We start from the raw sequence: 27598 nt of genomic DNA, 5'->3' as shown, positions 1-27598 counted from the left end.
TACCTCTTGAGGGACTACTGAATTGCTTTGACTTGGAGATTATGAGTAATGTCTTTAAGGAGGCTCCACAGAAAGCAAACGAGTGGGCTTAGAGCTTCTGGTCAAAGAACCACATGAGTACTCAAGGGTTTTGTCAAGTTAGGTTTTCACTTTGGGTAAATCCAGAGGAGTGAGGTCACTGGGTCACATGGCAAGTCCATGGTTTGTGGTCTGAGAAACTTACCCACGTCTACAGTGGTCGGGCATGATGCATCCTCACCGTGGTAGGCATTGTAAGGCTCTCAGTTGCTCTCTGTCTTCCCTAGCACTTGGGTTTATTGTTTCTGTTTATTTTCTTGAGTCAGGATCTCACTGTATACCTTGGGTGGTCTGGAACTCCCAGACATCCACCTGCCCCTGCCTCCTAAGTGCTGCTATTGAAGTCATTCACGTTATTTTCTAGGACTTAGTACAGGGTGAGCTTCCTCCTCAGTTATCTCAGTGCTAATGGGATTTTCTGTGTCCTGTTGTAATTGTATTGTCTCTCTGAGTGTGGTTTCCAGATGAGAGACGCACACTGGGTAAATGCTGTACAGATACTTAAAAATCCAAAGGACTAGGGACGCTGAGACAGTCTTGTCTCGAATATCGCAAATAAAAGAATCTCAAGCTATATTGCCAAATATTTTCTTAGTCTTTTGAAAACTAGTCACAGGTGTGTGTGTATGTGTGTGTGGCTTATGATGTTTATTCATTGCATGTGTGTGTGTGTGTGTCTTTGTGTGCACACACACAACTTCACAGTACACAATGGAGGACAGAGGACAGTGTTCAGGCTTAGGCTCTCCGTGCACTGTGTGGGCTCTGGGGTTGAAAGTAGGCTGTTATTCCTGGCAGTGAGTATCTTTACATTTTGAGGCATCCGATCATTCTTTTCCTTAGTCCTTCTACTACTGTGGCAGTAAGTTGTCCTGCTTTTCAGACAATTATAGATGCTAAGCATGTCCACATGTATTTATTTGCCACCTGTATATCTAGTTTGATGAACTGTGTGTATAAATCCTTTATTCATTTAAAAAAATCGCGTTGTTTATAATCAAGAATTTTAAGGGAATACACAAGCTGTCAGTCAATCCTACTCATTAGTCTGTCTGATTTTTAAAATATCTAAGTGGAGTTTGGAGCAATGGCTCACTGGTTATCAGTGCCTGCTGCTCTTCTAGAAGATTTGGGTTCTGTTTCCAGCACCCATGTCACATGGTTCACAACAGTCTGTAAGTCCAGCTTCAGGGTGCCTAAAGCCTTCTTCTGGCCTCTATGGGCACCCATATGCACATGTAGACACACACACACACACACACACACACATACATATATATATGTATGTATCATGATATGTAGGATGATGTCATACAGGTGAAGGCAGGTACAAGATAGAATGAGGCCTGCCATTGGATGAGAAGGAAGGATGGGCGGGAGAGAGTGGAGGAGACTGGAGCGAGCGAGAAGTGGCCAGGAGAACATGGAGGCGAATGTTAAGATTCCTCTCTGCACCTTTACAGGTTGTTATGAATATTCGTAAGGAATGGATGTATGGATGTAAGGGCTTTGTATGTCTAGATGAGCAAATTGTACATTATCAATCGGATCAGTGGTCATTGTGTTGTGTGTCCTTTCATGTGGCGATTTAAGTTCAAGAGAGTGTGTGGTGGCTGGAGATATGTATATGGTGGCAGCCTGCCTGGGGAACTGGATGGGTAGAGAGTTTGCTGACGGCTCAGAGAGAAGCCATCGGCAGTGTGATATGGGATGGAGAAAGCGGGTGAGACGCTTTGCTGACTGAGATGAAGACGTCTACCAGCTTTTGGGGCACTGCAGTGCCGGATCTAGTGCGGGGTAAAAGAAACCTTTTTTTTTTTTTTTTTTTTAATTACAATTTACAGCAACAATGATGGATTCCCTACTTTCTGCCTGATGGATGGATGGATGGATGGATGGATGGATGGATGGATGGATGGATGGATGGATTTTGTTTTTTCCTAGGAGTTGGACAAACCGGGGCTTACTCTGTCTCTGGCTATACAGATGGCTTTAGCTCACCATTTCACCTCTGTGAGTCTGGTCCTTCATTTGTACAGTAGTCTGAGTGCCTAATTGCTAGTTAATGTTAAACAGAGTGCCACCATGTGGTTGCTGGGATTTGAACTCAAGACCTCTGGAATAACAGTCAGTGCTCTTAACCACTGAGGCATTTCTCCAGCCCCCTGAATGGCACTTCTTGACCAAATCTCCCAAGACTGTGGCCCATCCTTTCTTGGCTGTTTTTAGGGAGAGTGAGGGTAGTTTCACTGTGACTGGTCTAACTTTCTTGCAGCAGCAGTAAGGCCATCAAGGGTTCCTATAACCTGACCTCATTTTTAAGAAATTGCTGACTTTGGCAGGGTCCTGTCAGAGCCTCACCAAATCCAGCTCTGGCCTCCTGAAAAGCATCGTTTCAGCTGGTCTCAGCTGAGTCAGCTCTAAGTTAGAACTAGGTCATAATAGCTCATTTTGTAGGCTGAGCAATGCTTCTAACCAACCTTCCATAGGGAGGGAGAAAGTTAACTTTAAGCCAGCTTGCTTCCTTGCTTGTTTTCAGAAAGTGGTTTTTGAGACCCTTGGGTAAGGAAGGGAGGGATAGGGAATGTCAAGGGGTTCTGGGATGCTTTAATTATTATGTTATGTGAGCTTTACACTACCATTGCTGTGGAAATATCTCCAAACTGAACTGCCTTTCATGCTCTGGTGAAGCACTTTCAGAAGCCAGGAGAAGCTGTAATCTCACCTTGAAGGAGAAGGAGCGACCTTTTCCTAGTGTATAGGGTTGGAGAGACTCCTTATTGTCAATGTCTCTTCAACTCCCCTCCTTAAAATCATGCTGAGAACATCCTTCAGAAGCTCAGTTCTAGGGTAACCTAGTCTTGCTAGAAGCTGGAGAATAGCCCAGGCATGCTGTTGCAAAGTGGTTCTTGAACTCTTCTTGCTTCCTGTTGCCTGTGTTGCTACTTCATTTTTTTTTTGTTACGTTTGTTTTTGTCTAGCTGTTTGAAACATTTACAGTCAACATACATTAATATGTCATTAGCAAGAAAAACCACTGTTCAAAGGAAACTTAATGAAGCAGTTTCTCTTAGAGGTCAGGGAAATGCAAATATTATTTGCAATACAACAAATATTATTTGGAATACAACAAATATTATTTGCCATACAACTTTATTACACATAACAGCCCATTCCCACTGTCATAGTACTTCGTATAGTAACTGCATTTCAAGAAATATCTGGTTGCTGAGGCTAATGCTGTCCTAAATTAGGAGAAATTTCAAGCTCCCTTCTACTAGTTTAAAAAGCATGACTCAGAGAACAGCAATAGAGTCCAGAAAAAGAAAGTGCTTGACATCTGTACTTACACTATCCAGGGTCAGGAAGTCCTCAGCCACATCTAACTGTTGGGGCATTTCAGGTGTATATCATGTGAATTGAGATCCGCCGACAGGTTAAGATACTGTGTGCACTGAAAAGATTGAGCGGGGGCAAATGAAGGGGAACACCTCACTATTTTTAGTCCTTAGACTGATTTGGCATTATAGTATAGCTTCAATATGCTGGGCTAGAAGAAACTAGTTGTTCGATTCATTTTCCTTGTTCAGCCTGAGTTCTTTTTTTTTTAAAGATTTTTTTTTATTTCTGTGAGGGAGGAATATGGATATGTACATGTGAATGCAGAAATGGAGTTACAGTCTGTTGTAAACATGGGTGCTGGGACCCAGCCCAAGTCTTCTGCAAGAGTTGCACACTAAGAACACTGACTGCTCTTGCAGAGGTCCTGAGTTCAAATCCCCGCAACCCCATGCTGGCTCACAATCATTTGTAATGAGATCTGATGCCCTCTTCTGGTGTGTCTGAAGATAGCTACAGTGTATTGTATATAATAAATAGTTTTTAAAAATAGTTGCACACACTCTTACCCAGTGAGCCACCTCTCCAGCCTCCTGAATTATTTTTTGGTGTTACCTTTGTGTTTTAAAGTTCTATATGGGTCCATATTTTATCTCTATAAGAGCGAGGTATAATGCTAACGTGATAACGACACTCATCGTTTCAAAATTTTAAGAGGCCAGTCGTGTCCTATGCCAGTGTTCATTTGCAGGTTGAAGTGTGTTCTTTGGACAACCTTTGCATCCTCTAAGCAAACTTTTGAGTTTGTTCAGAGGAGCTTGGGACTAAAGATAACAGAGCCCTTGCCATGGATGTCTGTCCTCGTGATGGCCTTGGTATGACGTTCAAGTGGGAGAAATGAGGTAATAAGGTCAGAATGCAAGGGGGTATCCCAGCAGTTGCCTTGGAAATGCTTGCTCTCTTCAGCAGTTGTGTTTGACCTGGATTTCATGCTCAGAGTGCCCTGGCACTCACCTCTGTCAACCTCCAGAGCCTGCCTTTGGTGTGACGCACCTAATAGCAATTACAAGGGCTCTCACCTGCAGGAAGTGCTTCTGTGGTGTGCTTACAGACACCCACTCCACTCAGCTCCCAAGAACACTGAGGAGGTTTCTGTGTATTGTCACCCACTGGGAGCCTTGGGCCTGCCCGTTAGGAGAATAACTAACCCAGGGCTGAGCCTCTTCTCTATGCTGCCCCATCTTCCAATCCCCAAATCTACCGTGTAGGCTCATAGATGACCTAGACAGGACCTTTATTCTTTGTCCACAGAGAGTGGGCTCTGTTACTGAATGTGTAGCTGAATATGTCTGGTGTACCTTCTAGGGTTAGCAATATTGCAATAGAAAAGCCAAACTAATTCCAGCCAAGCTTGATTTAGGGAGCAGATACCCTAGAAGAGACTGTTGTACGGTTGTATATTTTGAGACAGTCAGTTGCGGTGAACAGCCAACCTACGGAGAACTTGGAAGTTACAGAGGCCAAACCATTCATTTAGCAATCATCACTATAATGTTGAATCCACGGGGATAAAGGCAGTGTTGGCGTGCGGAGGTCCTCAGGATGCACCTTCATTCATGCAGCGGTTCCTAAACAGCTGCCATCTTCCAGATACTTTCTTACCTTCTCAATAAAGAAATGCAGGAGAGACTGTTGTTCTCTTGAGTTTTAAATATAAAAAGAAAAAAGTGGGAGGACAAAAACCAAGTCCAACAACATGAAGGGTGTCCTGTCCATGGGAGATGATTCTACTGGGAAGGTGACACAGGTGGGTGGGAGCAAGTTTGTTTTCCTTCTGGAAATCGGGGTGTCGATGAGTCGTTCTGTGTTCAGTGACCAGTCAAAAGTCAAAGGTGCAGAAGCATGCCTGACCTGTTTCATGGGCAGTGGGGCTGGGCAGAGCGGGGCGAGGGGAGAAGATGATGAAGTTGCAGACTAGGGAATCTACTCAGATAGGATCTGCAGTCTTTGTTTATTTTCTTGTTTTGTGGGTTTGTTGTCGTTGTTGTTGTTGTTGTTGTTTTGGTTTCTCTATATAGGCCTTCTCTATGTAGTCCTGATTGTCCTGGAACTCTCATGTAGATGAGGCTGGACTTGAACTCGGAGATCTACCTGCCTTTGCCTCCTCATTCCTGGGATTAGACGTATGTGCCACCAACCCTGCAATTTAAGGTTTTGTAAACAGGATTTTGAGTGCAGATCTTCTGTCATCCAGCTTACTTTTCTGTAAAAGTTTTTACCATGCAGTACAATTCTACATTGCTGATGTGCAACTCTGTAAGCTTTAATAGTCATGCACGATCCTCGAGCCATCATCCCACCAAGATGGTGAGTCCTTATACCGAGAGACTCCCTTGTGACTTAGCATTTCAGAGGACAACTCAGGAGGCTCTCACTGGCCGACTGTAGGAGGGTGGCTGAAGTGACAGAGGTCAGTGTGTAGGTTCATACAGCTCTCGGTTGTAGGGCAGCAGATGTGAACCTGATCTCAAGGTAAAGTTTGATGGGCCATGTGGAAGAAAAGATGGCATGATTTCGCACTTTCAAGAAGGGTGGCGCTCTCATTTCAGAGCCAAGGCAGACTGTAAAGCAGAAGTATTTAATAGCTATCCAGGCAGCATTGAAGTGTATGCATTCAGTATGAGTGTGCTTTGTAGGAGAAAAAGGTGGAAAGGAAATTGGTGATGTTTTAGCGGGCCCTTGTCACTCTTTAGGATTCTGAGGTGCTTGATGACACCTTATGAGTGATGCGGGGGTCTTAGTTTACTTTATCATTTGTTCTTTGGTAGAGAGAGCTCTTTTCTTCCTAGGTAGGCACAACTATAACGTTTAGTACAACTCGAACCATCCTACACTCTGCTTGACTTAAAAAACGTGACTTGTGGTAGGGAGACCTAGCTCATAAGGAGTCTTTTTTTAATTCCACCAAAGTTGAATTTTAGGAAGCAGCTCTGGTGTTCAACTTTGAGTCACTTGCTCACTTCTGGTACTATTAACTGACAGCGCTCGTGAGGCACCCAGAGAACCTGAGAGATGTTAGCATCAAACCCTGGTAAAATGCTAGTTGCATAGGAAACGGCTGTAGTTGCTTTGTATAGCTGAATCCCTGATTAAGTCTACAGTATATTGTACATAGCTCGACTGAGAATAGCGCTCTATGCCGTTCAGTGAAGCAGACTTCTTCTAGATGTGTCTCTCCTTGTTTGGGGAGTTTCATCAACAAACTTTTGTTCTCTTACAGAATTGACCCAAGAGTAGATTCAGACTTAGTCTTAGGACAGACCAGTAAATGAGACAGAAAAAGGGGTTTGTATTGAGGTAGCTAGAAGTCCTTTTGAAGCAGGTTCTTACTATGTAACTTTGACTGGCTTAGAACTCTCTGTGTAGACCAGGCTGGCTTCAGACTTGTAGAGATCCTGTCTCTGCCTCCTGAGTGCAGGGAACACAGGCTTGTGCCGCCACTTCTGGCCGCTAGTCATCAGAACATATGTGATCATTATAGCTTTATAATGAAAAATACATTGATGAATAAAGATAGGCTATAAGTGACTTCATCAAGTTTTATTAGCCATTATTTTTTCTTTTTGCAGTGCTGGGAATTATACTCATAGCCTTCCAAATACTTGAGCTATATCCCATCCTTCTTTTCTTTCCTTTTTTACTGAAAAAATGTAACACCTAGTGTTTTGTTCCTTGTGAATTTCAGACGCCGTGTTTTGTTCATACTTATCTCCTTTCCCAACTCCTCCCAGATCTGCTTCCACCTCGCTACCAGCCCAACTTTGTGTTCTCTCTTGATCTCTGTTTTAAAGCTGACAAGTCCGTTATGTGGTGACCTGGGTGTGGTTCCTACTATGGAGTGTAAGCCTTACTTCAGAGGTCACAAATCAAAGAAAACTGACTCTACCTTTCCCAGTAGCTATCAAATGCCAATAGCTCCACAGTAGGGGCAGGGGGATGTCCCCATTTGTTGGAGATTTGTTTGGCCTGTGTTTGCACAGGTTTTGTGTTTGCTGCCCCAGTTGCTGTGAGTTATGTGCATATATCCTGTTGTATATAAACAAACAAAACAGCATCAAAAACCTAAACAAAAAGAAAATAAGAAAAGTAACCCCGCTCTTTCCTTGTAATAATACATTGCTCCTGGCCCTTAAATTATTTCTGTCCCGGTTCCACTAAGTTCTCTGATCCTCGAGGCAGAGAGGTTCGATATAGACGTCCCACTTGGGCTGAGCACTCTGAAGTTTCTTATTCTCTGTGCATTGACCGGTTTTAATTTTTCCATTAATCCCTCTCTTGTGTAAGAAGACTCTCTGGTGAGGGTTGAGGGATACACTGATTTCAGGTATAGCAATATGTTGTTAGGAGTCATTTTAATGCTATGTCCCTTAATGCAATAGTAATCGTAGGTTTTCTCCTAGGCTGTATGACATATCTTGCCACAGATTCTTGGCCTTGCTCTCAGTGCTGGGCTTTGTGGTGTTGTCCTTAAGTCCAATAAGAAAGTGGTTGGTTATCTTCAGAACGTGTGGCACTGTGGCACTGCTGGGCACATCTTCCCAGAGACGTTATTGCAGCTCCCAGGGTTCACAGCTGGGTGAGACTGGGGATTAATTTTCTTCAGAAGCAATGGATCATTCCAAGGATAGCAGCGTGCCTACCTAGCACCTTCCGGGACTGTGAAAACCAGACTGCTTTTTTCAATATGGTTTTGTTGTTCTTCTTTTTGTTAAGATTTTAATGAAACTATGTGCCATTGTCCTTTCCTCATTGTTTCCATGTTTCCTCATCCCTGCTTCCTCTCAAATTTGTGTCCTTTTTTATTTAATTATTATCAATATTGTCTAAGTTAGTGGTAGGATTGAAGTGATTGAATATCATGCACAGCCTGAATAGCTTGGGCAAGAAAGGATTTATTGAGATAGAAACTCAAAAAGCACCAGAACTTGGAGTCAGAAGCTGAGGCAGAGGGCACAGAGGTGCTGCTTACTGCCTGGCTCATGGGTAGCTTAGTCGGTTTGCCTGCCTGCCTGCCTGCCTGCCTTCTTTCCTTCCTTTCTTTCTTTTATTGGATATTATTTTATTTACATTTCAATGCTATCCCCTTTTCCAGTTTCCCATCCATAAACCTCCTATCCCATTCCTCCTTCCCCTTCTTCTGTGAGGGTGTTCCCCCACCCACCCATCCACTCATCCACCCACCCCTTTTCACCTTCCTGCCCTGGCATTCCCCTACACTGGGGCTTTGAGTCTTGGCATGATCAAAGGGTTCTCCTCCCACTGATGCCCAACGAGGCCATCCTCTGCTACATATGCATCTGGAACCATGGGTCTGTCCATGTATAGTCTTTGAATGGTGGTTTAGTCCCTCGGAGCTCTGGTTGGTTGGCATTGTTGTTCTGATGGGGTTGAAAACCCCTTCAGCCCCTTCAATCCTTTCTCTAACTCCTCCAGTGGGGACCCTGTTCTCTGTTCAATGGTTGGCTGAAAGTGTCCGCCTCTGTATTTGTCATGCTCTGCAGAGCCTCTCAGGAGACAGGCTCCTGTCAGCATGCACTTCTTGGCATCAGCAGTATTGTCTGGGTTTGGTGGCTGTATGTTTATAGGCTGGATCCCAGGTGGAGCAATCCCTGGATGGCCTTTCCTTCAGTCTCTGCTCCAAACTTTGCCTCCATATCCCCTCCTGTGAATATTTTTGTTTCCCCTTCTAAGAAGGACTGAAGATTCCACACTTTGGTCGTTCTTCTTGAGCTTCATGAGGTCTGTGGATTGTATCTTGGGTAATCCAAGATTTTGGGCTAATATCCACTTATCAGTGAGTGCATACCATGTGTGTTTTTTTGTGATTGGGTTACCTCATTCAGAATGATATTTTCTAGTTCCATCCATTTGCCTATGAATTTTATGAAGTCATTGTTTTTAATAGCTGAGTAGTACTCCATTGTGTAAATGTATACTCCACATTTTCTGTATCCATTCCTTTGTTGAGGGACATCTGGGTTCTTTCCAGCTTCTGGGTATCATAAATAAGGCTGCTATGAACATAGTGGAGCATATGTCCTCATTATATGTTGGAGCATCTTTGAGCATATGCCCAGGCAGGAGTGGTATACCTGGGTCCTCAGGTAGTACTATGTCCAATTTTCTGAGGAACCTTCAGACTGATTTCCAGATTGGTTGCACCAGTTTGCAATCCCACCAACAATGGAGGAGTGTTCCTCTTTCTCCACATCCTCACCAGCATTTGCTGTCACCTGAGTTTTTGATCTTAGCCATTCTCACTGGTATGAGGTGGAATCTTAGGGTTGTTTTGATTTGCATTTCCCTGATGACTAAGGATGTTGAACATTAGGTGATTCTCAGCCATTTGATATTCCTCAGTTGAGAATTCTTTGTTTAGCTCTGTACCCCATTTTTAATAGGGTTATTTAATTCTCTGGAGTCTAACTTCTTGAGTTCTTTGTATAGTTTGGATATTAGCCCACTATCAGATGTAGGATTGGTAAAGATCTTTTCCCAATGTGTTGGTTGCCATTTTGTCCTAATGACAGTATCCTTTGCCTTACAGAAGCTTTGCAGTTTTATGAAGTCCACTTTGTCAATTCTTGATCTTAAAGCATAAGCCATTTGTGTTCTCTTCAAGAAATTTTCCCCAGTGCCTATGTGTTCTAGGTTTTCCCCCATATCTTTTCACAAATCCAGCCCTACAAAGGATAATAGATGGAAAACTCCAACACAAGGAGAGAAACTACACCCTAGAAAAAGCAAGAAAGTAATCTTCTTGCATCAAACCCAAAAATAGCCACACAAACATAATTCCACCTCTAACAACAAAAATAACAGGAAACAATAATCACTACTCCTTAATATTTCTTAATATCAATGGACTCAATTCCCCAATAAAAAGACATAGACTAACAGACTGGATATGTAAAGAGGACCCAGCATTTTGCTGCATACAGGAAACACACCTCAGTGACAAAGACAGAGACTACCTCAGAGTATAAGGTTAGGAAACAATTTTCCAAGCAAATGGTCCCAAGAAACAAGCTGGAGTAGCAATTCTAATATCAAATAAAATCGACTTTCAACCAAAAGTTATCAAAAAAGATAAGGAAGGATACTTCATATTCATCAAAGGAAAAATTCACCAAGATGAACTCTCAATCTTGAATATCTGTGCTCCAAATGCAAGGGCACCTACATTCCTTAGCCTGTTTTCCTATAGAAACCAGGACCCCACCCACAAAGGAGCTGGCTCTTTCCCTAAAAATCACTAATCAAGGAGGTGCCTACAAGCTTGCTTGCAGCCCAATATTATGAAAGCATTTTCTTCATTGAGGCTCTCTTCGCTCAGATGACTTTAGCTTGTGTTAAGATGACATAAAACTATCTAGCACAGACATATATGTAAATACAACCTGCTGAGTCTACTTAGTGTTACTTGTATGTGTGTTTCTAGGGCTGACCACTTGGAATTGGCTAACCAATTAGGGGACTCGTCCTTGAGGTATATGGGTTCTCCCTCTCTCTGCAGTCATTGATTGCTTTAGGTCTTCAAATAGGAGTGAGGCCCGAAAGAGTTTCCCCATTTAATTTGGGTTGTCATCTGGAGTTGGAATTGTTCAGGATTTGTTTACTAAACTCAAGGAGGGTGTGTGTTCAACAATAGGATCTTACCATCAACTTCTGGAGGGTAACCAAAAATCACTGATAATAACCTGTGAGGTGGGTCTTTAGGACCCTATTGGCCAACGACTCAAAAAGAATTAACCCATTCCTGTTCTTGGGTTTTTATTTGGTAGCCAGTGATTACAGGGTATGTGTACATACATATGTAAGTACATAAATACATACATACAAATATACATACACATATTTATTATCTTCTGTAATGTTTCTATGTGGCTTTTTCAAAAGGAATTTGCTTTTACTTCTTACTCCCCATATTTTGTCATCTTCTCTTCCCTCCTGTCCCCTACCCGCCATGATGCCTTCTATTCCATTTTTCTCTCTTCTTCCTAACATTATATTCTATCCTCCTTTGCTTGGAAGCCTTCCTGCTCCCACTTAGCCCTTAGCTAGTTTCCTAACCTGAGTGATCATTCCAAATGAAACACATTTATCTAAAGCTTAAAAGCTAATATTCTAGATTTGAGAGAAAGCATAGCACATTCTTTCTTTCTTCATCTGAGTTTTCTCACTAAAGACAATGGCTTCCAGTTCAGACTATTAGCCTGCAAATTTCATTTCCCCCAAGTGAGTAACACATTTCATTATCCATTTATCAATCTGTGATGGCTATTCCTGGTTGTCAACTTGACTACATCTGGAACGAACTACAGTCCAGAATTGGAGGGTACACCTGTGACCCAGATCTTGAAACTAGAAGACACAGGCTTCTGACCCACATCTTTACGTGGAGATCTTGAGGCATAGTGGCTATGAAAAGCTTAAGCCCAGGCATGGTAGTACATGCCTTTATTCCTAGAAGACTGAGGCAAGCAGATCTCTAAATTCAAGGTCATCCTGGGACAAGGCAAGTTCCAGATCCAGGCATGGTGGTAGACACCTTTAATCTGGACCACGCCTTCTGCTGGAGGCCTATATAAGGATAACATTTAATTGGGGGTGTCTTACAGGTTCATAGGTTCAATACAGTATCATCAAGGCAGGAACATGGCAGCATCCAGGCAGGCATGGCGCAGGAGGAGCTGAGAGTTCTACATCTTCATCTGAAGGCTGCTAGCAGAAGACTGGCTTCCAGACTTAAAACCCATCCGTGCCCGTAGTAACATACAAGGCTATACCTACTCCAACAAGGCCTGACATCAAATAGTACCACGCCCTGAGCCAAGCGTACTCAAAGTACCGCACAGTCTGTGTTTTATACCATATATTTAGGCTGCTTCCTGTTCTCCCTTTTACCTTCTAAGAAAGATACTAACAGCCACAGGTACTGTGCTGACCTGAGCTGTCAGAATGTCTCCATTTCATTCTGTGATACAGTTGGGGATCCCATGACCATAACTCAGCCAAAGCCCTTGGAAACTTGCTGTCCTTTTCTTGGTTAGTGATGTCTTTACAAGTCAGACTTCATTCACCTTTCTCATCTGTTTATAATTTCTGAGGATCTAGAACCGAATGTTTTGACTGTCAGATCCTCTCTGCAAAGCAGATTTGATGAGATGGTGACTGATAGCAGGTAGAGTTCTCTCCCACTCACCATAGCAGGTACAAAGTTCACGTGTATGTCTGTCTGGGCTCCAACGCCCCAACCACTGGGCAACAGAGGTGCTGTGGCACCTTGGCAGAAGCTCTGCTGGAGGGCCCTACCTGGTGTCTTCATTACCTCAGTGCCATTGTGATGCTGCGTTTTGTTAAGTGTCTGTCGGTTCATCCGGAAAATCCCTCTGGTATCCTCATAGAATCTGACACTCTGACTCCGGGACTCACACAGTAGTGGGGCTGAGCAGTACTTCAAGGCTGTTACCTTATGGCCCGTTACATTAACCCAGCTGTCCAGTCTCATTTTGCCATGGGAGGTTCAGTGCCAAGTGTGTTGACTGTCTTGTGGACTCCCAGAATGCAGCAGATTTTAGAGAGCTTGCAGAGGGGCATCTGTTCTTACTGAGAGACTCTTAGACCAGGGAGACTTCATTGTCCCCTTGTGACCAAGTTTTCATACAGGATTAATTATGCTCAATAGCATTTCTCATCCATCACTTCCATTTCTGGTGCTGAATCAGTGTTGCAAGTGGGATTTGCAACCTGCAAAAGATGTTTCCCTATGTCTTCTTTATAATGCTTAAGAACTGGTTAAAAAAAAAAAATCCCCTTCCCCTCCTCCTCTTCTCCTTCCCCTCCCTCTTCCCCCTCTTCCTTCCCTCCTCCCCCCTCCTCCCCCCTCCTCTTTCCCTCTTCTTCCCCTCCTCCTCCCTCCTCCCCCCTCCTCTTTCCCTCTTCTTTCCTCCTCCTCCCTCCTCCCCCCTCTTCCTCCAATAAGAATGCTGATAAGATGGCTTCCTTCTAATTTTGTCAAATGCAGTGTGTCCAGAAGCAAAGCAGAACCATGTTTTTTCATGTGATTCCTGGCAGAAATGGTGCTACTTCATCTCAGGATAAAACTGAATTTTTAGGAAGCAACAAAATGTGATACTTAAGGCAAGCAAATGAGATGACGCATAGCCTGCCTGCCAGCGTCGCTTTGGTCCTGGTGGCTTGAGGACATTGCTAGTGATTTGTAAGAGCCCAGGCTCCTGACTACAGGCAGAAGAACCCTCCCTCAGCTTGAAGGGATAGCTGAGTAGAGAGCCAAGGTGTGGTGGGGTGGGCACTGTTGCTTTCCCAGGGGAGTCTAATTGTCATGATTTTATTCATTCACAGGACACAAGCCAAGGATGTGCATGTGTGCGATTGAGGCAGATACACTGAGACACATGTGATATATCCGATATATCCATCACTCAGTACAAGGAATGCAGGGGCTGGGGGCGGAGGGGTGGACCCTAGAGGCCGTGTCCAGAGGGAGACTGAGCTGGGAGACTTAAATCTCCCCACATCAGTACCCCATTCAGCTGAGGGGCCTCATCTACACTGGCGATCTTTAAAGTAAGCCAACTTCTTCCTGGGGTTTACATGCAGGAGCATGAGCTTTTCTCACACTGGAAACAGGCAGGCCGCATGGAGCTTAAGCAGAGTAGACTACTACATTTGGTAAGTTTACATAGTACACTTCTAAGACAGTGTTATGCAAATGGGTCATTGGGATAAAGCAAGAGAGGTGCACAATTTATTAGTGCTGAAAAACTTAGGAATTGTTTTATTACTTTTGGATGATTTTGAAAGTATTTCAAGGGGCTGGAGAGAGGGCCTGGCAGTTTAGAGTACTAACCGCTCTTCCAGAGGACCCTGGTTTGATTTCCAGTCTTTGCATGACCCTATTATACTCTGTAATTACAGTTCCAGGAGACCCAGTGCCCTCTTTTAGTCTCTGTGAGCACCAGCCACTTACATGGTGCACAGACATAAATGCAGGCAAAACAAACAAACAAACAAAAACAAATAAAATTGTAAAAGTAAAAGATAGATGAGAGTCACTGCTTTTTCTTTTATCCTAGAATGTCTTTGGCTAGAATGGCTCTGGTACTGATATTTCCTTCATATAAATATTACTTGTGTTGGTTTGAAAGAGCATGGTTCTCATTAGCTCACATATTCAAATACTTGGTTTCCAGTTGGTGGAACTAGTTTGGAAGGATTAGGAGGTGTGGCCTTATTGGAGCAGATGTGTCACTGGGGGTGGGCTTTGAGGGTTCAAATGCCCACACCATCTCCAGTTTTTTCTTTGCCCCTTGTTTGTGTGGATCAGTTTTATTCTGTTTGGTTTTGTTAATTTTCAAGACAGAGTTTCTTTATGTAGCCCTGGCTTTCCTAGAACTTGCTCTGTAGACCAGGCTGACCTTGACCTCCAGAGTGCTGGGATTAAAGGCCTGTGCGGCCAGCCTCTGACACTTGTGTGAATCAAGAAGTAAGCTCTCAGATACTTCTCTAAGGCCATGATTGTCTACATCCATGTTCTTTACAAGGATGGTCCTGACTTCATGCTCTAAAAGTGTAAGCCCCAATTAAACCCTTTCTTCTATAAATTGTCTGTGATCCTATCTCTTCAGATTTCATTTGAAAGGTAGCTAAAACATAACTTTATCAAAGATTCCTTCACTACCCTGGCCGGCCCGCCAGCCGGTCTCTCTCTCTCTCTCTCTCTCTCTCTCTCTCTCTCTCTCTCTCTCTCTCTCTCTCTCTCTCTGTATGTGTGTGTGTATTAATATATTGCATCAACTGCTCTTACTTGAAATCACTAAAGTTTTTTGCATCCTTTGCTTCCTCATGGTCTAGGCTTGTTCCTGATTTTAGAAATTGATTATAAGTGACATAAAGAATCGAAAGTGATTTTTACAAATTCAGCTCTTACAGAACAGTGTGTATAGATTGAACTTCCTTGTGTACGTGTTCCAGTATGTGAAAGGGCTCTTACATATTCCTTTATTCAGTAGATATTTATTGAACATTTACTGAATACCAGCCCTGTTCTGAGTGCTTGAAATATTATACAAATTAAGCAAATCTGTGTGTTCTTGCAACATACATCCCAATGGTAGCCATACGTCATTCCTAGTCCCCATGATGACTCTTCAGTATAGCTCCTGGCTCAACCGTCTCTCGGGTGGGAAGAGAGTTGCCCCCCAGGATGATCCTGGCAGCAGGTGACGAGCGTGGTCGTGTTGAGCAAAAAGAACGTTGAAAGGACTCAGAAAACATCAGGCTTGTTACAGCGTGAGTTTAGTCAATAGGAGGCTTCCTGGAATGTATGAGTCCTCAATTGGCTCTTAGAGGAAATCATTATTTAAATTCAAGGGCAGAAATGTAATGTTCGTTTTCTTTGATTGTTGCAAATTCAACAGTATGACCCAGAGAAAGCCAGGTAAGGATAAAAATCAAGCGTTTGCTTGCTGACGTCAGCAGCACGCACTAAACTTCTGGAGTAGCAGAGGTGGAGCTGACTCCAGTCTGTTAGAATAAGGATCACTTACCCAGAGAAGAGAGCACAATGTTTTATTAGCAATATCTACATGGGGATGACAGGATCACCGCTGATTTTCATGCTCATGTGTCACATGCGTTATTATAATTATGTTGATTGCATTAGTGCCCGGAGATGAATCTTTAGAAAACAGCTATTAGAATTGCTGAAGAGATTACTAATACATGGTGGCTTGATTGCTGGGAGACTTAGATAGGAGGAAGAAACAGAAAGTAGAGAAATTTAGGTTCAGATGTTGATCGTGTAGTTTGCAAATACAATTGTATAAAAAGCCTGTATTTGTTCATGCACCAGTTAGAAAACAGTTAACATTTGACTTACACCGAAGACCTTTATAAGACTTCTTTATTGAGATAGATTTTATATGCAATGTGTTGCTCATATTTAGCGTGTGAAAAAATTTGAAGCCAACACCATAATAATTAAGCCTGATCAAAAGCAGAGGCCCAGTTTTCTATGCTTTGAGTCCTAGCTGCTTGGAATGCTGAAACAGGGGCATGACTGGTAGTTGGGAGTTAAACCAAGCAACATAACAAGACCAGGCAATGGGAGGAGACAAGACCACACTCATGTTTTGTTTGTATAAGTTTTCCATACTTTTGCCATTCCTACACAATGATATGTAATTTTTTAAATTTTCATTTCCTTTTATGTGTTTTGACTGTGTGTGTGTGTCTGTGCAGTGCCTTCAGAGGTGCGAAGAGGTTGGAAGATCTTTGGCACTGCAGTTACAGGTGGTCGTGAGCCATCTTGTGAGTTTAGAATTGAGCTTTGGTCCTCTGGAAGAGCAGTCAGGGCTCTCAACTGCTGAGCCATCTCTCCAGCCCCAGTACATATTTTTTATTGCTATGCATTAGATTGCTTTTCTTAGAAATTTTACACAAATGAAGTCATACAATATGTATTCTTTTTGTGAAGGAACCAGCCTGGCTTCAATCAAAGCATAATGGTGAATTATGTATGCTTTGTTCACTGACATAATTCTTTGAGATCTATTCATGTTTCAGGATATAGCCATAGTTTGTTGTTTAATGGCCAAGTAGAACTGTGCTTCCTATATAGAGATACCATAATTTACCTATTTCTGTGCTGGTAGAAATATCTGTTGTTTCTATTTGGGGGCTGTTGTGAACATCTGCAAGACAGTCTTTTATATGGTTTAAGGCTTTCATTTGTCTTCTGTAAGAATCTAGGGGTGGAATGGCTGGGTATTACTTTATCTGAAAAATTTAAGCAACACACCAACATTTTCAGAGTGCCTGTTGCATGATCCATCCCCACCTGTAAGCCTATTGAGATTTCAGTTTTCCCAAATTTTAAACAAGGGTCCTCTTGGCCAGGCTCTTCATCATCATCACCACCACCACCACCATCACCATCACCATCACCATCACCACCATCACCATCACCATCACCATCACCACCATCATCATCATCATTATCGAGTGTCTGAGGAGGTGGTGGTCCTGTGTGGGTATGTGCAAGTGAGTGCTGATGCCAGCTGAGGAACTTTTGGGCAGTTGTGAGGTATCTAAGGTGGCTGCTGGGAATCGAACACGGGTCTGCTGCAAGAGCAGTATGACTTAACCACTGAGCCATCTCTCCAGCCCTTGGCTAGTCTGTCTAACTTTAACCCTTTATAGTGTATAGTGCTGCACTACTGTTGGGCTACCTCCCTCTTGACAGCAGATGATGCTGAGTCTTTTTGTGACCTCATTTGCTTTCCATGCCTCTCCTTTTTTGACCTTTGTACCTTGAAATATTTTGCTCCTTTTATGTGGATTTTATTTTCTTAAAGCCATTTCTAGAATTTTTTTTGCATAACCTTTATAAAAATATTCTTACCAAATATTTGGTTTACAGTGTTTTTGTTTCTTAAGCTGTCCTCTGTGTTTTCATGCTTTTTATACTGCTTCCTGAGAGGGTAGACGTTTGGATTTTGTGGCCGCCCAAATTACCCCTTGTATCTGTTTGTAGGGATCATGCTCAGAAGGGTTTCATGGACGCTCAGAAGGGTTTCCTTTTATTTCCTCTAGAAATTTTGTAGTGTGGGATTTTCCTTTTATGTTCTTGATCCTTTTATTTTATACTTTGTTTGTTTGTTTAGTTAGTTGGTTGGTTAGTTGGTAAGTTTAGTTAGTTAGCGGGTTCAGGGGTATAGAGACAGGATCTCTCTCTATAGCTCTGGCTGGTCTGGAAGTTGGTGGGCAGACCAGGCCAGTCTTAAAGTCATAGATGTGGGCCTGCCTCTGCAGTGCTGAGATTCAAGGCTGTACCATCACACATTTATGTTCTTACCGGGCTTTGGCATGACCTTTTGCTCCTTTTCTTTTAAGGCAAAGTTTAGTTTTAGTTGTTGTTCTACCATTTCTTGACAATGTTTCCTTCCTCCACTGACTGTGTTTGTATCTCTGTCTGGGCCAGATGTACCACGCAAGTGCATGGTTGGATTATCTGGTTTTCTACCAGAGTAAGATAGCACTGGGTTAGGGACTGGGAATCAAATGAGTCTTGAAATTGGATCTAAACCTTCTTGTCCATCTTCATGTATATGTTGGTGATTGGAAAACTTCTGCAGGAAAGTTCTACATGAATTTTTGAGGCCCTGTTTGCAGTGCTACAATGTAAGTTGGAATTTTGGGTAAGACTGCATTGAATATGTAAATATATAAATATAGATCTATTTAGGGACAATTTACATTTTAACAATATTCCCATGGTGCCCTGGGTCTCGCTAGGTGGTGCAGTGCTCCCCCAGGCTGTGCAAGGCTCTTGGTTCCACAACATATATTCCGCCCCCAATAAGGTGCATCTTGTGAGTCTTTAAAGGTATTGGTTTTTTCCTTTCAATTTTTTTTAATAGTGTGTGTGTGTGTCTGTGTGTGTGTCTGTGTGTGTGTGTGTGTGTGTGTGTGTGTGTGTTCGTTCATAGTCTCAAGAGTCTATTCTTTCCTTTTACTGTGTGGTCAGACTTAGTTTTCAATATTATGTATTTTTGATGCTACAATAAACACTGCTTTAGGATTTCGGTTCTGACTACAGATTATAAGTGGATAGAAATATATTTTTGGACATCATTCTTGTGATCTGTAATATTACAGATTGAATCAGATTGTCTGCATCGATCAGAGGTTAGAAACCTTCTTCTTCAAAGTCCTTTAGCAGATATTTTCGGCTTGTGGGTGGGATGGTCTGTGTGGTAGTGGCTTCTGTGCCTGGTGTAGGGAAAACAGTTGTGGTTATAAGCAAATGGGGGGTGGGGATGCTCCCTACTGCTGCAGGCTGCACAGGTAACTGCTATCTGGAAAACCCAGCAGTTTGCTCTAGCATCTCCCATCTCGCCGTCTTTCCTGTCCTCTCTGTGCTGTTCTGTCTGGGAGTTCTTGTTGTAATGTGTTGGGGTGAACAAAGGAAAGCAAATGTGTGTCTGTCATTTATAACTGCAGGGGTAGCGCTCTGCCTCAGAATGAAGCACTGGCCTCTCCGAGATGCCTCCCTTACCAGCAGATATGAATGCTAGTGTAGGCCTGTTGCAAGCCTTCTTTGGGTGAAGGAAGTTCTATTCTAGCTATGGTTTGACAAAAGATGGTATTTGTTGGATATTTCAGTACTGTGAGTCCCAAGCTTGAGTTATTTATGTTTGACCTCAAACTGACTAGCAATCTGTTGCAATCTTCTGGCTCCTTTTCATTCTCTGGTTCATTCTATCTTCAACTGTGTCTAGCTTGTCCTCCTGGTAAAATTGCCACCTGCCCCTCTTTCCGTTTTCTATACTCGGCTCTAAGTAGCCTCTCTATTCTCTATGTTCTCATGAGAGTTGGGCATCTCCTATTCTGTCAGATCTTTCTCTGATTCGTCACTTTGTCTGCCACTCAATTAGACATCACTTTCAAACGTGGGTGCTTCCTTCTACAAGCTAGCTTTATCTTCATTGTTTGGGTTTAAAGGTATGTGCTAAGATCATACCTGTGTTCCGTCCAGCGGGTTTAAATGTATGTGCTAAGGTCATACCTGTGTTCCGTCCAGTGGGTTTAAAGGTATGTGCTAAGGGATGAGCCACACAAGAACTAGAAAGACACAGGCTCTTTTCAGTAAATAGCACTGTCTTGGGGTTCACGCTGTGATCAGATATCTTGCAATGGGTATTTACTTTTTCTTGCTTTTTCTTTTTAATCAGGAGTAGAATTTCTCAAATGTTTTTCCCATGGTCATAGAGTATTTACATAGTTTTTTTTTAGTACAATAATCAGATTGATAAGCTCCCTTCCCCTACTCCCAACCCCACACCCACCCCCGTGTATATGTGTGTGTGTGTGGGGTGTGTGTGTGTGTGTGTGTGTGTGTGTGTGTGTGTGTGTCCTTGTACCTTACTGAACACTGGCTTTCTTCCTGCCCCTTGAGTACCCTCTTCCTTAGATGTCAGATTTGGTGGGATGCCACTATAAACTGCTGAGCATGATGGTTCCTGGAATACAGTAAATGCCCGGGATTATAACCCGGTCTGTTCTGCCTTATCATCCTCCACCCCCTCCACCCCACTTCACCCCAATGCACCAATGCTGGGAACTGAATCCCATGTCAAATAACTTCTTGTCACAGTGAATAATATTCCATCCATAGATACTTCATCATAGATGAAGATATATGAAACTTCATTTACTTAGCACATTTGGGTTCTTTTTTCACACCCATGTTTAAAGGAAACCTAAATGTATACTTCATGTTGTACTGTACAAACCGTGAGAGTCTTACTAGTCATTTTTGTGGAACTGTTCCGTGTATAACCCGATTTTAAGTGTGGAAGGTGGTTTAATATTCTTGCCTCTGCACTGTAAATGGTAATAGCACCCGCCTGTCCTTGTGGGACATCCAAGGCTAGTCCCATACATTGTCCCAATACCTCTGGGTGGAGTCCCAGGCATTGCCCCTCTGTCAAATCTGTAGCACCTAACACGTGCAGATGACAGTTGCTCTCCGCAGATAGTCCTGACGTGGAACTTGACCGGAAGTAAGCTTGCAATTTTCATTAGCGTAAAGGATCATTCACCTTAAAGTTAACCACCTTACTTCTTGTTGGTGCATAATCCAGTCCTGTCCTTGAGGTGGAAGAGCCACTTCCGGCCACTATCATGTTTATTTGACTAGAGAAAGAGGAGTTGTGCTGCCAGTGGCTGAGGAAGTAGTCACCAGGAGTTGCCTCTGATACAGAGCTGTGAACAGAGTGAATTGCAGAACCTTAGCAGAGTCTGGGCCTTTCTCTACCGAGAGGGTGGAGGGTTGTCTCCATTCCCTGCAGAGTGAGAGGAATACCACTGTTTGTAAGGGCGCAGACCTCACTTTTAGTGCAGCCCATTGATGGCGCATGTTTGGTTTCTCCTGTCCATTTCATCCTTGAGCATTGAGATTTCAGGCAACCCCCATGTAAAGACGATAGCACGGGCTCGCCCAGCTCTTACAGGCATCGTAATGTTGCTGTGACTAGAACAGCATTAGAGTTCTCCTTCATAGACACAGCACTCTCGACACCCTCTTGACCCGCGTACCTGAAACCCGCAATGCAGGTTTGTAACAGCGTATGCTGGGAATCTGGGAGAGCTGGGCCACCTTGACAGGAATGGTTGTTCCCCTCTGGCTCTTCATTGCTGGGTTGTAGCATGGTCGCACCGTGGCCACCTCTTCTCAATTTTAAAGAGAAGTTGGAAATTTGATTTTTTTCCCCCTCTGATTTATCCTGTTTTGAACTTTTCAACTAACCTCTAAACGTGGATATATATATATATATATATATATATATATATATATATATATATATATATATATATATATATATCACATATATATATATATTATAGATCTTTCACCATCTTTAAAAAAGTTTTATTTTAATTTACATCTGAGTGTCCTACGGGGAGGCCAGAGAAGGGTGTCAGAATGCCTGGAACAGAATTTATGTGTGGTTGTGATGCGCCCTGTGGTGCTAGGAGCTGATCCCAGCTCCCCTTTGCAAGAACAGCAGTCACTCTGAGCCATAGCTCCAGTCCGAGAGCCTGCGTGCTCAGTAAGAGTGCGCGGTGCTTCACAGTATTGAGCACACTCATGCAATCGCACAACCAACCTTCAGTCAGATCTCTGGGCAAATCTAAAATTCCGTGCCCAACCAACAACTTATCCTTTCTCTCCCTTCAGCGACCGTGGCCTGACGTTATCTTTTGCTTTCATTAATTCAGTTACTGTGGCGATCCCGTAGTAGTGAGTTTATAGGACATTGGCCTTTCTGTGCTGGTCCCTGTCACTCTTGTCCTTCAGGCTCATTCAGATAGCATATGCTAGTCTATCGACCTCGAAATTGCAATTGGAATTTGCAGACCAGTCATTGTTGTTTTTAATCAATAGATCCTGCTTTGCTCAACAGCTAGCTTTTTGTTGTTTTTGTTTGCTTGTTTGTTTTGAGAAAGTCTCATGTTGCAGCCCCAGCTAGCCTGGAACTCACTGTGTAGACTAGGATGACCTAAAATTCACAGAAATCTGCCTGCCTCTGCCTCCCAAGTGCTGGGATTAAAGCCTTGCATAACCTTACGTATCTAGAGTTAGCAAACAATTTGAAGCATTATGTGATCCCGACAAAAGATGACTTCCCCTAACTGGATTTCTGCAATGGACTATGTGGATAATAAAATTAAACATGAGAATTATTTAACTCATTACTGAAGATTGTTAGAAATTATAGAGGATCAATTACTTTGCATAGTTACAGCAAAAGAGCTAAACTCTTTGTACTTGATATAATAGGAATTTATGGGGTTTGTGCTTTTGTGCTCCTCTCTCTCTCTCTCTCTCTCTCTCTCTCTCTCTCTCTCTCTCTCTCTGCCTGTGTGTAAGTGTGTGTAACCAAAAATTTTTGTTTTAAGAATTTTTATTATGAAAAATCAGAACTAATAGCCAGGCAGTAGTGGCGTATGCCTTAACCCCCACACTTGTGTACAAGGCCAACTTGGTCTACAGACCGAGTGCGTTCCAGGACAGCCAGGGCTACACAGAGAAAGACCCTGTCTAGACTTGAGAAGGAGAAGGAAAAGTAGAAAAGAAAAGCAGAGGTAAAAGAGAACAAGGCTAGGGGCAGTTTCTTCTTCCCTGTGAGCAAGTGCCTCCTACTTCCGTTCCTCTTCCTTGACTCTGAAGCATTAATGGAAAGCCGAGCTTCCCTGCCTGCTTGGTCCTTCACCAGCCCTTCACGTTAATTGCCTCTCCGCCTGTGCCCTTTCTCTGGTAAACAGGTGCCCTTGGGACCGTGTTCTTAAAGATTACTTTGTGGATGCTGGCATGGCTGCTGACTCTGGGATTTATGTCCTGGTGTCCCTTTGAAGGTAACATTTAACTTCTGAGGAGATTTGCTAGGGTCCTGTGCAGCCTAAATTAAATGTAAATATAACAGGCCAGTGGGATATGCTATGACAGAGTACAAAGGTCCTTTTCCACCGTCTCATCTTCCTTTCTTCTTTAATTAGCCTCTTTGACCTGATAAAATTCCTCGGAACATGATCCTCTTAGTGCTATTTAGATCAAAACATTTTCTGAGTTTTGTTTGCTTCTTAGTTTGGGGAATTTCTTTTTTCTCTTTTCTTTAGATTTAGATACCATCATGGCCTGCCTGGTTTTTGTGGGGCTGGATGGGTCATGTGGGGTGTTCCTATTTATACTAACCAGGTTTGAGGGAACAGAAACGACCCTCCATTTTAACATTGGGAATTCTCTTCAAGCGAAGTTTGAGGTCTAGCAGGTAGAAGCAAAGACTGTCCCGATGTGCTTTTGAGGTACCCAGAAACATGCTGCATGTTTTAGACTCCTGTTGGGATATTGTGTACAAGACACTTTAACAGGTACAAGCGTGTCTCTGCAGTCCTGACAGTACTGCTCGTGGAAAATGGCTCGGTGTGCACTAACCCGCACTCCAGGTGGAATAAGCAAAGCCCTCATGACCTGGAAGTGAGGGGTGACCTCAGAGTTAATGCTGCCCCTTCCGCCAGAGCCTCAAGTGACTTTGGAAGCAAGCCTCCCTGTGTCTTCGCTACGAAGTGTGTACTGCTTGCCCTCTGCAATCACAGTTAATGTGGCCATCACAAAAGCTCTTTCTGTCCACTGTAGAAAGAGAACACAAGTAGGCAATGTAGGAGAAATAAAGTCAGCCTGTATCCAGATGCTTGGTCATTCTTATTATATCTAGATTGATAACCTTCCTGGGTTTCTTCCTCTGTATGTAGATGGTCTGTTCAGATGTGTACATCTGTCTTAATGTAACTTGCTCTATACACTACTTTTGTAAAACAAACGTGAAAATTTTCTCTTGACACTTAATACAGCTGCCATCCCCACTTTGTGTGTGTGTGTGTGTGTGTGTGTGTGTGTGCGCGCGCGCGCGCGACCCCTCTCCCTCTCCTCCCCCTCTCCCCCCTCTCCCTCTCCCGCTCCCTCTCAATATACCAGTCAATTTTTGTCATCTTGGTACAAACTAGAATAACCTGGAAGGAGGGAACCTCAATCAGGAATTGTCTTCACTGAATCGGCCTGTGGCATTTTCTTGATTTATGATTGGCGGGGGTGGGGGTGGGGTGTCATAATGGAGCTACCTCTGGCTAAGTGATGCTCTGACTTCTTCCCTCAGTGGTCGCTATGACCTCTGTGTCAGATTGAGCCTTTGCTACGCCATGTCGTGTTTTATCATACAAACCTAGAAGCAGACTTGGTTGCTAAACCTGGATCTAGGCTGATTTCCACCGGCACCTATAATCTTCCTGTTTCTACCCACAGCCCTAGAGGCATAGGCAAATACATAACCACACCTAGCTCTTATTTGGGTGCTGGGAATCTGAACTCAGGGCCTCATGATTACAAAACAAACACAGTTGCTTTCCTACTTGTCTCCATCACCCCAAGAATGTGTCTTAGGGAGAGTGGTATTGCCTAAGTGTCATCCTTGAGAAGGCGAAGATCTCAGATGTCCAGCTAACTTGATCAAACAAGCAAGAATACAAATGGCTATCACTGTTCTGTATACCCTTGCAAAACATCCTTGGCCATTAGTCTTTACTAGTTAGCAATGGCTTCTTTGGCTGCATATTATGAATGATGGCCAAGACAAGGGTAGAGCCTTGATAAAACTGTGGAATTTGTTTTCAGCTAGAGCTGTCCTTCGTGTAACCCAGGCTGCAGCATCTCCTGACAGAAAACAGGGAACGAGAATGTCTTCCTGTTGCTCAGTTGTCACTGGAAAACATGCGTAAGCCTTTATTAAGTTACATATGTGCACACAATCCATGCGTTTATGTGCACATTGCTGGTGGATTTCTGTTGGCACCTTTGATGAGCATCCGGCTTGCCACCCTATCTCAGCAGTTCAGCTGGCCTTGGCTGTAGGTCTGTTTTCATGTTCTCCAGGGAGTCAGTACTCTGGCTGTGAGCGTGCTGGCTCATCTGTCTCTACACTGTCACTGCACTGGCTCTAAAGCCTTTGGAGCCATGTTGTTGGTTGGCAGTGAGGAGCCAGGAGATCTCTTCTGTCACAGGCATTTAATGATGATGAAACATTAGTGAAGCTCTTTGAGAGCATTTTTGACAAGTGGTCCCTCTGCTAAAGACCTTGGCTGCAGGTTAGAATACTATTAGGAAATCAGTCTGTTAAGCAAATAAATCTTTAGGTTGCTATCGAACTTGGGGCGAGGCTATGCCTATTTTTAATTTCCCAGCGGACTGGTGAAGCCATTACATGGCCTACTATTTTTATTTTTTATTTCTCTGGTCTTCATATTGTTAGTATTGTAGATTGGATGACAATTCTTTTTCCACAGTTATTTCAAGATTTCTGCAGATAGTTATTTATAAGAGATCTTTAAAAAAAAAAAAACTCATTCATTCTTCTGCCGTATAATTGTCTCTTTGCCTTGGCTGGATCTATTCAGTGAAGAAGAAAATTCAGAATTAGACGTGGAAGGAGGCCAAAAGCAGGGGCAGAAGATGGCAGTGGAAATATCCAAATCAGGGCACTTGGAAAAGCGCATTGTGATTGTAAAGGAAGGGATCTTTAAAATAGATTTGTTCTGCCCCTACCCCTCCTTTTTTTCTTCTCCTTTTCTAAGAGAATTATCTACTTTTGCAGCCTTGTCTACGGCGGGGACCGCTCCGGTCTCTCGCGTGCTCCATTCTTGGTTCTGATCCCCTTGCCCTTCCTTGGCCTGTGTGGTGTCTAGAGCAGAGAGGAAGGGAGACTGACTGTCCACATCTCAGCATTAGGTCCCTGACTTTGAGCGTAAGTTTTCCCTGTCGTTTCTCCCTGTGGCCTTCTTCCTCTGCTTTTCTTTGGTGACATCAGTCAGGTGCCTTTGTCATTTTGCATGGATTGGTTTGGGAACTTGACTGGGCACTGAGGGATGGGACGGAAGAAAGGACAGACTTAACAGACACACATACAGAAAAGCTGGGTGGAGACACACTGTGGTCATTCTTCTATTCCTGTGAAGAGATACCATGGCAAGGCAACTCTTGTGAGAGAAAGCATTTAACTGGGGTCTTGCTTACAGTTTCAGGGGTTTAGTCACATTGCCATCATGGTGGCAGCATGGCACTAGAGTGGCTGATGATAACTACATCCTAATCTGCAGGTTGGGCTTGGGGGAGCCTCAAAGCCTACCCCTAGTGACACACTTCCTCCAACAAGGTCACTCCTAGTCTAACAAGGCCACACCTCCTGGTCCTTCTCATAGTACCACTATCTGGTGATTAAACATTCAAATACATGAGCCTGTGGGGGGCCATTCTGATTTAAACAGCACAGGCAGGAACAGCCACAGTAGATTATCTAATCTCAGATTTGTACTCATCCCAGAGGAGCAAATGTATATTTGCACACACATTTCATTCTGGGCTTCCTCCTCTGAGCAACAGTGCTTCATGTAGCCCAGGTTGGCCCCAGACTCCTGTCCTCCTTCCATTCTCCAAGTACTTCAGTAAACCATTTACAGTCACACCTGGCTTCTCTCCCTTAATTTTTTAAGAAACATTCATTTATTTTGGGTACTTGTGCGCATAATATGTACTGCATATGTGCCACAGGATGTGTGGAAGCCAGAGGACAATCTGTGTGACTCTGTTCTCCTCACCATGTGGGTTCCAGGGATGGCAACAAATGTCTTTACCCACTGAGCCATCTCACCAGCCCTTTCCCGCCCCTTTGAAGCTCAGTGAAACAGGCAGGTAGTGGGAACCGACTGCCTTTTCATTCAGAGAGAGAGAGAGAGAATGGTCTGTTGTGTGGGAGAGAGGAGGCAGAGAAGGGCATCAGCTGCACTTACTAGAGATAAGGGTAACATATGAGATCCATGGAACTGTGGCCTTTTAGATGAGGTATTTTGAGAGCAGTGGGATGGCGCTCATAGGTAGAGCATCTGGATATGGAAGGTATTTTGTTTTGTTTGTTTTGGTTTTTGTTTGTAAGACTGGGACTTGAACCCAAGGCATCATATAACATATGCAAAGCATCCTTTGACT

At 43.3% G+C, this 27598-nt stretch overlaps 1 protein-coding gene and 1 non-coding gene across 52 annotated transcripts in view; one reads left to right on the top strand and one right to left on the bottom strand.

Annotated features, from left to right (window-relative positions):
- Positions 1–27598, top strand: part of Magi1 (membrane associated guanylate kinase, WW and PDZ domain containing 1) — a 605639-nt gene that overhangs the window by 382801 nt on the left and 195240 nt on the right. The window lies entirely within an intron of this gene.
- On the bottom strand, positions 12384–12514 carry LOC134478806 (small nucleolar RNA SNORA44). The gene has a single exon (XR_005504261.1). It is a non-coding gene; the product is annotated as a small nucleolar RNA SNORA44 (small nucleolar RNA).

This window comes from Rattus norvegicus, chromosome 4 (assembly GCF_036323735.1).
Source record: "Rattus norvegicus strain BN/NHsdMcwi chromosome 4, GRCr8, whole genome shotgun sequence".
NCBI classification, from domain to species: domain Eukaryota; kingdom Metazoa; phylum Chordata; class Mammalia; order Rodentia; family Muridae; genus Rattus; species Rattus norvegicus.
This window is presented reverse-complemented; position numbering and strand designations above follow the sequence as displayed.